This window comes from Rhipicephalus microplus, chromosome 7 (genome assembly GCF_043290135.1).
Source record: "Rhipicephalus microplus isolate Deutch F79 chromosome 7, USDA_Rmic, whole genome shotgun sequence".
Lineage (NCBI taxonomy): Eukaryota > Metazoa > Arthropoda > Arachnida > Ixodida > Ixodidae > Rhipicephalus > Rhipicephalus microplus.
This window is the reverse complement of record NC_134706.1, coordinates 132,914,207-132,928,581: the sequence shown is the minus strand read 5'-3', so window position 1 is coordinate 132,928,581 and position 14,375 is coordinate 132,914,207. Positions and strand designations below refer to the sequence as shown.

General features: G+C 49.2%; 1 protein-coding gene across 1 annotated transcript in view; it reads left to right on the top strand.

The window, feature by feature from the left end:
• The window catches only part of LOC142767079 (uncharacterized), a 40,095-nt gene that overhangs the window by 24,728 nt on the left and 992 nt on the right, over positions 1 to 14,375 (top strand). The window lies entirely within an intron of this gene.

Sequence of the window (14,375 nt, the reverse complement as noted above, 5' to 3'; positions counted from 1 at the left end):
AACGTGCGTTGTTGGTGTCAGGTCTTTGCTCCCTGTAACTGTTTCTGTCGCTCTCTTTATATTGCGATAGCACTTATATGGATGCGCTCGGCTACATTTTGTCACTGGCGTTGGCGTCATCGTCACTCGCCGAATATGATACGTATATATATATATATATATATATATATTCTGAAAGACGCAGGCAGACTAGGTACGGCGAGCAGGCAGGGCGAGCAGAAGCGTTTATTCTGCGATGTCTGGCTCGGCTCAGAACCACACCAAGAGAGAGAACGATGATGATGGGTATGTGCAAGTGAGAACGATGATGATGGGTATGTGCAAGTGAGAACGATCAAATGCTTGGAATGTGCTTACAATTTCCCCCCCCCTCTGCGAAGCGGCCAACCTGGCCGCCAGTCAGAGATCGGCCGAACGAGTAACAAAAGGCTTCATGCGTGAGACGTGAACTATTTCCGTGCTGCGCAGACGGCGGTCAGTGACAGACTGAAGCGGGGTGACGAGGTAGTTAACTGGAGATGTCTGTCGTACAACGGTGTATGGGCCAACATACCGGTGAAGAAATTTCTCGCAAAGGCCCGACGCTCGAACCGGGGTCCATAGTAAAACCTTATCGCCAGCATTAAAGGCCACGTCGCGTCGTTTTTTATCACAGCGATGTTTTCTCTCCTTTTGGGTTGCTTCCGTGTTTTTGCGAGCAATTTCACGGCATTGTGTGACTCGGGCTGCGAACTCTTCTGGGAGCGAGGTACTGCTTGGAGCCGGTGCAAAGAAAAATGCCGTGTCGAAGACCGAGGAGGCAGATCGGCCGTACACGAGAAAAAACGGGCTGTAGCCAGTTGATCGTTGTACCGCAGTATTGTATGCGAAGGTGACAAACGGTAAAATGTTATCCCAATTTTTGTGGTCAGGATGCAAGTACATCGATATCATGTCAGAGAGTGTTCGGTGGAAGCGCTCGGTAAGGCCATTCGTTTGCGGATGGTATGTAGAAGTGGTTTTATGCACTGTATTGCACGCCTGCAGGACTTCATCCAGGACCTTGGAAAGGAAGGCTTTGCCACGGTCACTCAAAAGGACGCGAGGGGCTCCGTGGCGCAAGACGATGGAGTTCAAGAAAAAATTGGCGATTTCTGTGGCGGTAGCAGAATGAAGAGGTGAAGTCTCGGCGTATCTTGTTTGATGGTCGACTGCAGTGACGATCCAACGGTGACCGGAAGGTGTCAACGGCAAAGGACCATACAAGTCTATTCCGACAAATTCGAATGGTGTGGTGGGACAGGGAAGAGGCTGAAGGAAACCAGCAGGCGGGGATGTGGATCGCTTGCGGTGCTGACACAACGCGCACGAGCCCACGTATTTGGCCACCGTTGTGGACAAGCCAGGCCAGAAGCAGCGCGTCTTGATGCGATCGTAGGTCTTGTGGAAGCCTAGATGACCGGCAGCAATATCATCGTGGAATGCTTCCAAAACTCGAAGACGAAGGCAGCGGGGAAGAACTGGCACCCACTTGTTACCGGTGGGATGGTAAATGTAGCGCTTAAGCACACCGTCCTGAAGGCGAAATTGTCGAAGCTGGCGTCGCAAGCGGCTGTTGGGTGGTTTAGTGACACCGCGAAGGCGATCAATGAAAGACCGACAGTAGGAATCTGCCAGCTGAAGTGAACGTAAATCGGAGTTCGAAGATAGCTGCATTGGATCCAGCGATGCGAGCGATACGTGTTGTGAGGCAAGCTGGGTGTCAGAGTCATTCGAACGCGATGCGGTGGACGTATTGTCACGAGAGAGCGAAAGTGGGCACCGGGACAGCGCGTCGGCATCATGATGACATTTGCCAGACTTGTACGTAACTGTAAAGTCGTACTCTTGTAAGCGCAGTATCCAGCGCGCAAGACGTCCTGACATATTCTTCATTGATGAAAGCCAACAGAGTGCGTGGTGGTCGGTGATGATGGTGAAGTGCCGACCGTAGAGATACGGGCGGAATTTCTGTATCGACCATACGATAGCCAAGCACTCCTGCTCCGTGATGGTGTAATTCCGCTCAGCTGTTGACAGAGTCCGGCTAGCGTAGGCCACAACCTGCTCTTTAGAGGTGGAATCACGCTGCAGAAGGACTGCTCCAATGCCTTGTGCGCTTGCGTCAGTATGGAGTATGGTAGGCGCTCTCTCATCGAAGTGGCGCAGCACTGGTCCGGAAGTCAGGCGTTCTTTCAAAATTTCAAATGCAGATTCGCAGTCGTTGGACCATGAGAAAGGAGCACCAGTGGCCAATAACTTATTTAGAGGAGCCGCTAAGGTAGCAAAGTTGCGTATAAAGCGACGAAAATAGGACGCGAGACCAAGAAAGCTGCGCAACGTCTTTTGGTTGGACGGTCGAGGGAACTGTAGCACAGCTGCGATCTTCTCGGGATCTGGTTGGATTCCGTCTTTGGAAACGACGTGACCGAGGACTTTGATGCTTTTGCTGGCAAATGTACACTTCTTTGTATTTATCTGAAGGCCAGCCTTGGAGAGACATTGTAGCACCTCGTCTAATCGTTGAAGATGTTGGGCAAAGGTACTTGAAAAAACAACGATATCATCTAAGTAACAGAGGCAGGTCTTCCATTTTAGGCCACGAAGAACAGTATCAATCATTCGCTCAAACGTGGCTGGAGCGTTGCACAAGCCGAATGGCATTACATTAAATTCATAAAGGCCGTCCGGTGTGGCAAATGCAGTTTTTTCTTTGTCAGCCTCGTTCATGGGGATTTGCCAGTAACCTGATCGTAAGTCAAGGCTCGAAAAATAGTTCGCCCCTTGCAGTGTGTCTAAAGCGTCATCAATTCTAGGCATAGGATATACGTCCTTGCGTGTGATCTTATTTAACGCGCGGTAGTCAATGCAAAAACGAACAGAGCCATCCTTCTTTTTAACTAAAACGACTGGAGATGCCCAGGAACTGGAAGAAGGTCGTATTATATTTCGCGATAGCATCTCGTTCACTTCTTTTTCAATTATTTCTCTCTCTGATTGCGAAACCCGATATGGGCGACGGCGTATCACACGAGAACCGTCGGTTTCAATGCGATGTACAGCCGCGGAAGTCTGACTCAGTGTTGTGGTACAGCTATCAAAGCAGGCTTTGTGCTTAGCCAAAAGGGCCAATAGTGCTTCAGACTGTTTTGGTGTGAGGTCTGAACCAATGACAGGTCGAAAAGGGAAAGAACGTGAACCTGGAGCTGGTACTGGTGACGAAGACGGGCAGAGTGTCGCGATGGAGGTCAATGGAGAGAAGTCAATCTTTGCCACTGTCATTCCCTTGGGCAGCAGCACAGATTCTGCAGTTGTGTTAGAAACGGGCAGAAAAGCGCAGCCAGAGGAAAACCGGAGGAGGCAAGAGGCGACGAGAATTCCACGGGAGGTGCAGCGAAACGAAGGAGCCACAAGTGCATCACCGTCGGTTACTTGGGTAGATGCGACAGCTATCACGTGTTCGTGACCAGGGTGCAGGACGCAGTCTTCAACAATGACCAAGTTGGAGATCGAGGGTGATGAAACTGGAATGGGCGCATCCGTTGTATCCGTTATGTGAATGACGTTCTCTTTAAAGGATATAACAGCGGAAGCAGAATGCAGAAAGTCCCAACCAAGGATAAGTTCATGAATGCACGTGGGCAACACAATCATCTCGATGTGGTGACGTATACCATCAATAGAAACACGAGCCGTACACTGTCCGTCAGGTTGAATCAGCACGTTATTTGCCCCACGCAACACAGGTCCCACATAGGGCGTTCTGACTTTACGGAGGCGCGAGCACAAGTCACTACGCAAAACAGAAGTGGTTGCACCGGTGTCAACGAGAGCTTGCACAGGAATACCTTCAATAGTCACTGACAACATATTAGCTGGGCGAACAGGAGGTATTTTTGTTGGTCGACGGGACGCAGTTTTCCCTCCAAAAACTGCAATCCTTAGTTTTCCGAAGATTGGTCAACAGGACGGGAGATGATTGGACGAAGTGGCGATGCGGAGCGGCGATAGGGCGATGGAGAGCGTCGTCTGGAGGAGCGGTATTCCTGATGTTGACGAGGGGACACTGGAGGAGACGGAGACCGGTACTGCGCGGACGGGTAGGTGTCTGGAGCATAAAGATCTGGTCTTCGGAACCGGTCTCGTTCGAACTCAGCATAGCCTCGTCGTTCCTCTTGCTGGCGGCGACGGCAGTAACGAGAAATGTGGCCTCGTATACCGCAGTAAAAGCAAACAGGACGGGATTGACGCCACTGAGGATACAAGGGTGCAGCAGTCATTCCACCTCGCATAGCAGCCAAATGGCTACTAGCAGTATCCGTAGAGCTAGATGCCCCGGGAGCAGGCGGAATCGCAGCGATCTCCGCATATGTGGGCATTACCGTGTGAACAACCGGTGCTGCCGGTGTCGACCTGGGCGTCACATCGGCGTATGTGGGCATCGGGCGTGCTGGCGGAGCGACCGGGGATGTCGGTGTCGCCATTGCCGCTAACTCCTGCTTAACAAGATTCCGCAGGTCGAATGGTGGAGACGGAGCGGAGGCGACAGTGGACCGCTGCTGTTCAAGATCTCGAAGTTCTTCCCGGATAATTGTGCGGATAAGGGTTTTTAATTCAGAGGGAGGCATCAGGCGTGGATCACTGTCTTGTTGAAGCCGAAGGGACTGCAACTGGTCAAGGCGTTGGCATGTCGAAATGACGTCGTTAACCGTAGCGGGATTGCCAACAGCCAAGGCGTTGAATGCGATTGGGCCGATTCCTTTAAGGATGTGGCGAACGCGCTCATCTTCCGTTATGTCTTTATTCGCACGGCGACAGAGGGCCAAAACATCCTCGATATACGAAGTGTACGACTCATGTGCCAGTTGTAGACGCACAGCCAGCTTCTGTTTCGCGGCTTCGGAACGACCCGATGAGCATCCGAATATTTGTCGCAGTTTGTTGGCAAAGGTCGACCAATCAACGAAGTCAGTTTCGTGATTAAAATACCAGGTTTTGGCTACGCTGGTCAAATAGAAAGGAAGGTAGCTCAGTTTCTCTGCTTCGGTCCATCGATTGGCTGAACCCACACGGTTGTAAAGGTCAAGCCATTCCTCGACGTCGTCACCGCGAAGACCCGCGAACACGGGCGGTTCGCGCTGAGGGCTGGTGACAGTAGATGAAGAGCGGGCAGCCGCCGGCGTAGGGGCTGTAGCGTTAGGGCTAGGCGTTAGGTCCGATGTCTGCATACCTGTGTGGGTGGCTGGGTGCAATCGGCGACCAGATCGGAGCTCCAGGTGGGAAATGAACGTAGGAGGACGTCGGGATCTTACCCCGGCACTTCCACCACTCTGAAAGACGCAGGCAGACTAGGTACGGCGAGCAGGCAGGGCGAGCAGAAGCGTTTATTCTGCGATGTCTGGCTCGGCTCAGAACCACACCAAGAGAGAGAACGATGATGATGGGTATGTGCAAGTGAGAACGATGATGATGGGTATGTGCAAGTGAGAACGATCAAATGCTTGGAATGTGCTTACAATATATATATATATATATATACATATATATATATATATATATATATATATATATATATATATATATATATATATATGAAAACACAGGAAAGAAAAGCAACCCAGAAAAAGATGCTGGCGTGCGCAACCGAACGTTGGCTCTCTGTACCATGAGTGCGAGGCGTTAACCACTGAGTCACCGAGGAGCACCTTTTGGACGCTCAAACAGCAAGCTGTTTATATTTACCACTACCGCTAGTGACGGGCTTTTTTTTGGGGGGGGGGGGGGGAATTGATCTTTCAGTGTTACCAGTACTGAAAAAAAAGAAAACAGCGCCGTCTTTTCTGTCTCTTTTACTCCTTCCCTGTCCTGTATTTTTTCTGGTGTTGCGCTGTAAGTAAGTTCACGATGTTACCAGCAAGCTTGCGCAATGAGCGCGCGTCACCACACCGTCAAGGAGCGGCGGTGCGCGCTCTCATTTCCCACGGGTACTTTGCCTCATGGAGGGGAGAATGTGGACTCGGGGTGTGGGGGATCGTACGTCTTGATTGGCTTTGAACTTTCACCAGAAAGATTCTGTGGTAGTTACCGAGCGCACAAAGGTCACTGCAATCGTTGCACAGTCTCGATTTGCGAGAAGGGCACGCTTTTTAGGCACCACAAAATAACAACTCAGACACTTATTTTCGTTCACATGTAGCTGTTAGTACGTTTCGTGTGCCATTTGTGCGTGAGAAACGCAGAAAACGTTTCAATCTGCTTGCCATTCTACGCGTGTCCTATCAATTTGTTGGTATTGCGTTCATTGCTTCGCCTTTACGGCGAATTTGTGACTGACTTTTTTCTGATTTTGATCTTTTGTGGCTTCATTCGTAGTTAACTAAGCATGCACGAATTTACCCAACAAGCAACTCTCCTGAACACATTGAAATCGGCTAACATTGAGTGGTGTACTAGTTTTGCACATAAAGACATCCCATTGAGATCCATGGATATCCGCCAGCTATACACCAGTCGTCCGTAGGACTATTATGCACAAGCACATTGGCCAGCCGTTTAATGTGTTCTCGATTCCAAAAGCCGTGCACAGCCGTGTACGGACACAGGGTAGACATTCAGTTAGCCTTTTAGTAGGTGCACAAGACGTACGTTGGAATATTGTTGAAAAAATAGATTTTCATTGAATACGCAATGACTGCTGATCGAGGCTTCAAAGAGATTTAGTGCTGGCGCCTGAAGGAAGTTCCGTACGTGAGATGTGATGTTCCTTTAAATCCCGACAAGGGGTTGGCGGTGAGTACAAAGAAACACGAGAAAATGCGTATGCAGGCCGCTTGAAGTACGCGGCAATAAAACTCTAATAGAACGTTAATTGATCATATTGAGTGTTGGTCAAAAGTGCCGCATACGCACTACGAGTGGACGTTCAAGCCAGCTTCGACTCACTGCGCACGACAAGAGCGTAAGCTTCAATGTGTTGGAATTGAGGCTAGCCCGCTGCCTTTGCGCGGGCTTTGCCGCCTTTTTGCCGTTCATATCCCGACATGACTCCCCTCCTCTGCTGTCTGTCGCGCTGGGAGAGCAAGGAGTGACGTTTAATCCTTCTCACCCAGCAGATGTGGACTGTGGCGCCACGCGCAAGATCTCCCGAGAGGTTTCGCGCGCGCGCGTGCGTCGGGGAATTAGTCAGATTCTCTGGAACAGTTTACGATGAGCACGCATCATGATTTCTGTCCGTCAAATTTCGTTGTTTGGGGCTCGTCGGGTTTCGCTGATGGCGCCTCGCGCCCGAGGCAAACGCTCACCTTTTGTTGCCCCTTTGCGTACGCTCGGCCGAAGGGCGGAATGGTGTCCTAGCGCGTGGCCAAGCTACGCCTACCCGTCTCCCTCCGAAGCCAACGCGGGCGCCTTTACCCTCGCTCGAGCAACCGGGCCTTGGTCCCGGTGTCTCCGTGAATCACTTTTACCACGGGGACGTGCTCGGGGCACCCTCTGTAGTACTTTTCGCCCGTGGCGTGGATAAACCTATTTGCTTTCCCGTCGTGCCTTTGCAACGGGCTGTACTGCGTTTTGGTGTTGCCACAGACAATAAATTGCTGCGACCTTGAGCAGTATCGTGTTCTCGCCACGGCGAAAGTTAACGCGTGCCCTGCGGCTCGCTAAGACCATACCCACGCTACTGGCCGTATTCCATCGAAATTAGTGTCACTACAATGGTGACTTGCAAACAGTGTCACGATAAGAATGAACACCTCGGTAAAGAGGCGTAGCCAGTGATTGACCACACTATGCCTGCGCCCCCCCCCCCCCCTAAAAATATTCTGCTTCATCGGCGGCCTACGCCCCAGCGTTGGTACCTACCATCTATAATGCGTCTATATCATTACCCTTCTTGTTTACCTGCCAACGTAGTGTACTGCAACTAAGGTATAAAGTGGAAACAGAAAATAACACTGCGAGGCACAGTTTTTCATTATTATTTCAAATATTGTAAATAACTTTTAAAGACGATTAGTGCTTGAAAAGAAATTTCATGAACAATGACAATATCATGATGATCCCATTGAAGAATAACCACTGGCCACCGCATTAGCAGTCGGGGCGCGGCACCAGGTCTCAAGTCTTGCACTAACACCAGAGATTTATCTGCAAACGCGAAAAAAGCAACAACTCTGTGCAAAAATTAACCGAAATCAACAAATATCTAATTACATATGCAAATAAATGCTCTCATTTATTTATAAACAAAAAATTAGCAGATCCCACGTACGGAGGGAATGGATGATATGCGAAGCACTAATGAGAAATCTCAATATGTCACTTTGAAATCAACACTACATTACGAAGTGGAGGTAAACGATGCCACACATGACTTCCGTGTCATGATTATTTTGAACCAATGTGTCGTTTACCTACGTCCTCTATAAACGTCACGTGATACCAAATTTAGAATATGTAGAGCTAGCAAAACGGCCACGAGCGGATCATGAAGGGCCTATTATAGTCCAATGTAGTGTCGACGCGCGCGCACGCTGGGCACAGCGACGCTACCTTAGCAAAACGCGAGCACCATAGAGTCTGACGCCAGACGCGACCAGCGTTCGTCGGCGTGGCCCGACGGCAACCGGCGGGAAATGCGACATGCTGCATTTAGTGCTGATTCGTTGCCCAGACAACATTGCGTCTCCCTCTTTTCATGACGGAGGGACGCCGGACGCACTGAAACGCGGTTGCGTCAAAGCAACATAGCACGGCGTGCGTCTGCGAGTATATGGTAGGTCCAGCGCCTGGCGTGGCAACGTTGGCGTGACGCGACGAAATGAACGCCGGCGAGCACGCGCACCGCGTCACATCGAAATGTATTGTTGCCTTGACTTCAGTATGTAGTCATGTTCTCACATGACACGCATCTCATTATTATCATTATTGCACCAGTCACATACCTTTGTCATCCACTTGCGTGACGTAGTACTAAATTTGGCATATGTGAAGCTAGCGAAGTGGCCAGGAGAACATCATGAGCGTAGCATGTAGTCATGTTGTTACATGATACACATCTCTTGTTTATCATGTTTGCACCAGTATCATACCTTCGTCATGCATTCACATCCCGTCATACCAAATTTGGTATAAGTGAAGCTAGCGAAACGGCCACCAGCGCATCATGAGCGTTGCATGTAGTCATGTGGTTACATGACACGCATTTTATGATTATCATGTTTGCAACAGTCACATACTTTTATCATCCATTCGCGTACCATAATACGAAGTTTTGTATATGTGACTCTAGCAAAACGGCCATAAGTTCACCATGAGCGTGGCATGTAGTCATGTTGTGTTACATGACACGCATGTCATAATATTTATGTTAGTCTGTCGCTTATGATCGCCATACAATCATGTCATACCATACCAGTGTTGCAACATGCCATGTGAGCGAAACCACCGCAAGAGCTGCAAAACCATGAATTGTAAATCATGACATTCATTACATACGTGTCATGATTTCGATATACGTGTCATGTCATGACATACGTGTCATGATCTGTTCTCCATACAGCCATGTTACGCCATACTAAATTTGGTATCGATACCATTACCGAAACGACCAGGAGAGCTAAATGTCGTAGGCGGCTAGATTGATGATAGATAGATAGATAGATAGATAGACAGATATATAGATAGATAGATAGATAGATAGATATGCTCCAAGTCACCGAAGTTCGTAAGAAGTGCTTCGCTTTAAAAAAAAATCAATCACAACTACCCTCACAGCTAAGCTCAGGCCTAGTGTAGAAGCGTTAAAGGCTGGCATAAGTCTAAGAATACTTGCCTACTAGTATGGCGCCTTGTGGCTCACACGAACACACCAACACATGAGCTGTAACCTGCAGGAGAAGAGCACCCAAAATAAGTGAAGTGATTGTGGTTTACGATTCGCACCGACGTGGGCTCGATAGTACCGTTCTGGACCAATAGTGAACCACCAGCTAACAGCTGTAATGTTTACCGACTCAAGTGCAATTCTATACCATTCCAATAAATATGACAAAAAGGGCAGATGTCACCTACAGTGGGAATCATTGATATGCGAATCACGAATGTGGCCTGTTCATATGTGAGTATAGCATCAGGAGAACCTTACGAGGCAGAGGTAAGTTATGCGACACATAATTACCTTGTCATGATTATCATATTTGGACGTGTCATTTACCTTCACCAGCTATTCACGTCACCTGACACCAAATTTATTATATGCAGAGCTAGCGAAGTGGCCATGAGCACTGAGTGCATCATAGGCGTGGTATGTTATCATGTTGTTATATGGCACGTGCGTCAAGATTATCACGCTTGCACCAGTCATATACCTTCGTCACCCATTGGCGTCACGTAAACCCAAATTTGGAACATGTGGAGCAGGCGAAACGGCCGTGAGCGCATCACGAAAAGCCCTTATGAAAGCCCTTATACTCCGACCCAACGTTGACGCACGCGCACGCTGGGCGCAGCGACGCTACTCCAGCAAAACGCGAGCACTCTCGCGCGCGCACGCTGAGGGCAGCGACACTACGCTAGAGAAACGCGAGCAATCTTGCTTGTCGCGCCGGACCCCAGGCCCATCCGGCGCGACCAGCATCCGTCGGCGGGGCCTGGCTGCAACCGGCGCGAAATGCAACATGCTAAACACGCTGCATTTGGCACCGATGACGTTACCCAGCTCTACCCAGGCAGCACTGCGTCGGTGTCTCTTCGTCATAAAGGGACGCTGGGCGCGCTCCAACAGGCACGTGTCAAAGCAACGCAGCGCGACGCACGCCTGCGAGTATAAGGCAGGCATATTTGCGCCTGTCGCGGTATCGCCGGCAAGACATGATGAAACGAACGCCGGCGTGCACACGCGCTGGGTCGCGTCGAAGTGAATTGAGTATGCCATGTAGTAATCTTCCTACATGACGCGCATTTCATACACTCTAAGGCAAAAGGGTGTAAAAAGGGTGTGTGTTTCGTCCTTTTGGGGACTAATGGGGCCGCCACAACCACAAATCTCTTTAAGGACTATCGGAACTGGGTCTAACAGTTTGTCCACACAGACCAACTCAAGGGACTAACATTTAGTGCTCACATTCACACCTTAGTGAGTAACCGTTAGTCCCACAATTCACCTCAAAGAACTAACATTCAGTCCTCAGACTTGCACCTTATAGAGCAACTGTTTATTCCCATATTTACACATTACCGGGCAACCGTTAGTCCTCACAGTTGGACCTTGCCAGAAAAACTGTTGATCCGCTCAAATACTTCTATTGGATGGACTTTTTGTCCCCAGTTCACACATTGTTTTTCGTTTATTTTCCGCCTGGCCTAATACTTTTTCGCCCGTTTTTCAGCACAATGAGCAACAAATTGCGCACAAAAGAACACGCGAAAAAGTAGTTAGCCACCTATGTGTAACTGCTTTCGCAGTAACGGCAACAACTAAGGACAGAAGTGAGACATCGAAATCTTTTATTTTTCTACATACACATAAAGTTTCTCGATTCTTTTAAGTGAATTCATGGTGAAGTGTAAATGTCCAGCCTCGTTGTCAAATCGTGTTCACTCCTTGGGGAGCTCCACCGACGGAAGCGACAAATGACAGGCATTGCAGACGCCTGCGCATGCAGCCTGTTGTGTTGTGCTCCTGCCTGTTGTGTTCCCACGGCTGCACATACAATAATGTAGTAAATATAGTTAGACACACGTGACAGAAGATGAAGATGCACGCGTATGACAAGTACGGGCACGTTAATATAAAGACAAGCGTTAAAATATGACACACAAAATAACTTTACCTTCACTTCTCGCCCAGTCCTTCTGAAGCTGCTCTGACGAAAGAGAAAGATGACAGGCATCGCAGACGCCAGCGCAAACAGTCTTCAGCACACTGTGTGCCCACGGCTGCACAATAAGTATGTAAAATAGTGAGTCACTTACACGTGACAGAGGATGAATACAAATGCACATGAGAAATACGTGCAAGGTGAAATGAAAACATGCGTGAGATATGACATGCTAATAATTTAAGCGTGATGTCACACATCGTCAAACACTCATTTCAATCCCCGTAGCGCAACAGCTTAGGAGCGGCGGCCGCTGCCACAACTCCGCGAACCACCGTGCCGCTAACAAGTCGGCGAGTTTTAAGCGAGTGACGTCGTTCAGCTCGAGCAAGCGAACGCGAGACCAAGCACGGCGCTGCACGCGGAGTGTCTGCCCCCAGCGAACTTTAAACAGAAGAGCGAGCGTACGCTTGGCCGCCGCAACAAACAGCGCTGAGCTGGTTTGGAGCTAACGCCGAAGAAATAGACTGTAATGCGGCGCTTTTCCAGAAACTCGAGCGAGTGCGGCGCGCTAACGCGAGTCAGCCGCCGCGGCCAACGGAGGGCGCTGAGCTGTTGCGACCGACTGACAGGAAAGCCAACTGTAATGGCGACCAATTTTCAGTGAGTTCCGATGCTAGCGAAAGCCTCGCTAGCCCGTGCTGGTGCACTTTCAGCGCGCGACATACTACAACCAAGCTCTTTACGAGAACCCGCAACGTGTGTTCGTCGACTCCTAACACAGCGACGAGGTCTCAGCCCAATATCGTCAGCCCGGAGTTCATCGCTGCGGCAAAGACAGGCGAGCACTCGACAAGCGAGCGTACAGGAGGCCGACGGCAATGGCGGCCAATTTCCAGCCGGTGCAAAGCACAGGCGAACTGCAGACGCCAAAGCTGATCTTGCCCGATGCATTTCGTGCGTGCGATATACAACACAAGCGAGCCCGTTGCCGGCAAGCGTGATCCGTATCGCACACTCAACAAGTAGGGTAGAATAAAGAATGATAATCTACTTGCCTTAGAATCGAGTGCTGTTTTCTGCCTTGAGTAGCAGTTAAGTATATATCTGATAGACCTGTTGTTTTCTCGGCCGCCATATTGGCCTTACCAACTGTTTCTGTCATGTGTTGGTCGTGACTATCTTGAAGTTTGAGATATACAGTGTGGCGTGGTGACGTGTCGAGACTTGCTCCAGACTTCATGGGTGCAGCGAAACGCAAAAGCAGCAGCCCACGCTCATCAAAGCGCACACACAAGCATCACGTCGTAATTCTTATATCGTCGAATCAAGGCGGTCGTGGTCGAGCACTCAGAGCGCGATGCAACGCGAACCATCGCCGGCAAAATACGGGGAAAGACTGAGCCAGCAGAGGAGGAAAGGGAGACCTGGTCACCTTGGCAACGCTTTTCGCGCTGCCTGCAATGCCCGGGCGCTTCATCCCTTGGTTTCGCGCGCCACGCTTCCCTCGGTGGTTGCTCCTCATTGGTCTATCCGTTTATCGCGTTTGGGCTCTGTTACTCCTTTTTCGGCTAATTTTGCCTTAGAGTGTGATGATCATGTTTAGACCAGTCACATACCTTCGCCATCCGTTCACGTGACGTAATACCAAATTTGGCATATGTGGAGCTAGCAAAATGACCGCGAGCGCATGATGAGTGCGGCATGTAGTCTTGTCGTTACATGGCACCCATCTCATGATAATCTTGTTTGCACCAGTCACATACCTTTGTCGTTCATTCATGTCTCGTCATACCAAATTTGGTATATGCAAAGATAGCGAAACAGTCGCGGGCACGTCATGCGTGTGTCATGTAGTCATCTTGTTACATGACACACATGTCATGATTATCATTTTTGCAGAAGTCACTTCGTCGTCCATTCCCGTCCCGTAATACCAAAGTTGTTATATATGAAGCTAGCAAAATGACCGCGAGCGCATCATGAGTGCGGCATATAGTCATGTCGTTCCATGACACCCATCTCATGATAAACTTGTTTGCACCCGTTCTATACCTTTGTCGTTCATTCATGTTTCGTCATACCAAATATGGTATATGCAAGGCTAGCGAAATGGCCACGAGCGCATCATAAGTGTGGCACGTAGTCATGTTGTTACGTGAAACGCGTACTATGATTTTCGTGTTAGGGTCTGCCGCTTGTGTTCGCAATCCAGTCATGTCATACCATACCCGTTTAGCAACAGGTCATGTGAACGAATCCACCGCAAGAGCAGCATGATCATGAAATGTAAATTCTGGCATTCATGACATACATATGATTTTCATGTTGTGATAAGTCACTTGTGCTCGTGATACAGTCATGTTATGGCATACCAAGTTTGGTATCGATACCATTATCGAAACGGCCAGGAGAGCTAAAAGTCGCAAGCGGCTAGATCATAGATAGATAGATAGATAATAGATAGATAGATAGATAGACAGATTTGATAGATAGATAGATAGATAGATAGATAGATAGATAGATAGATAGATAGATAGA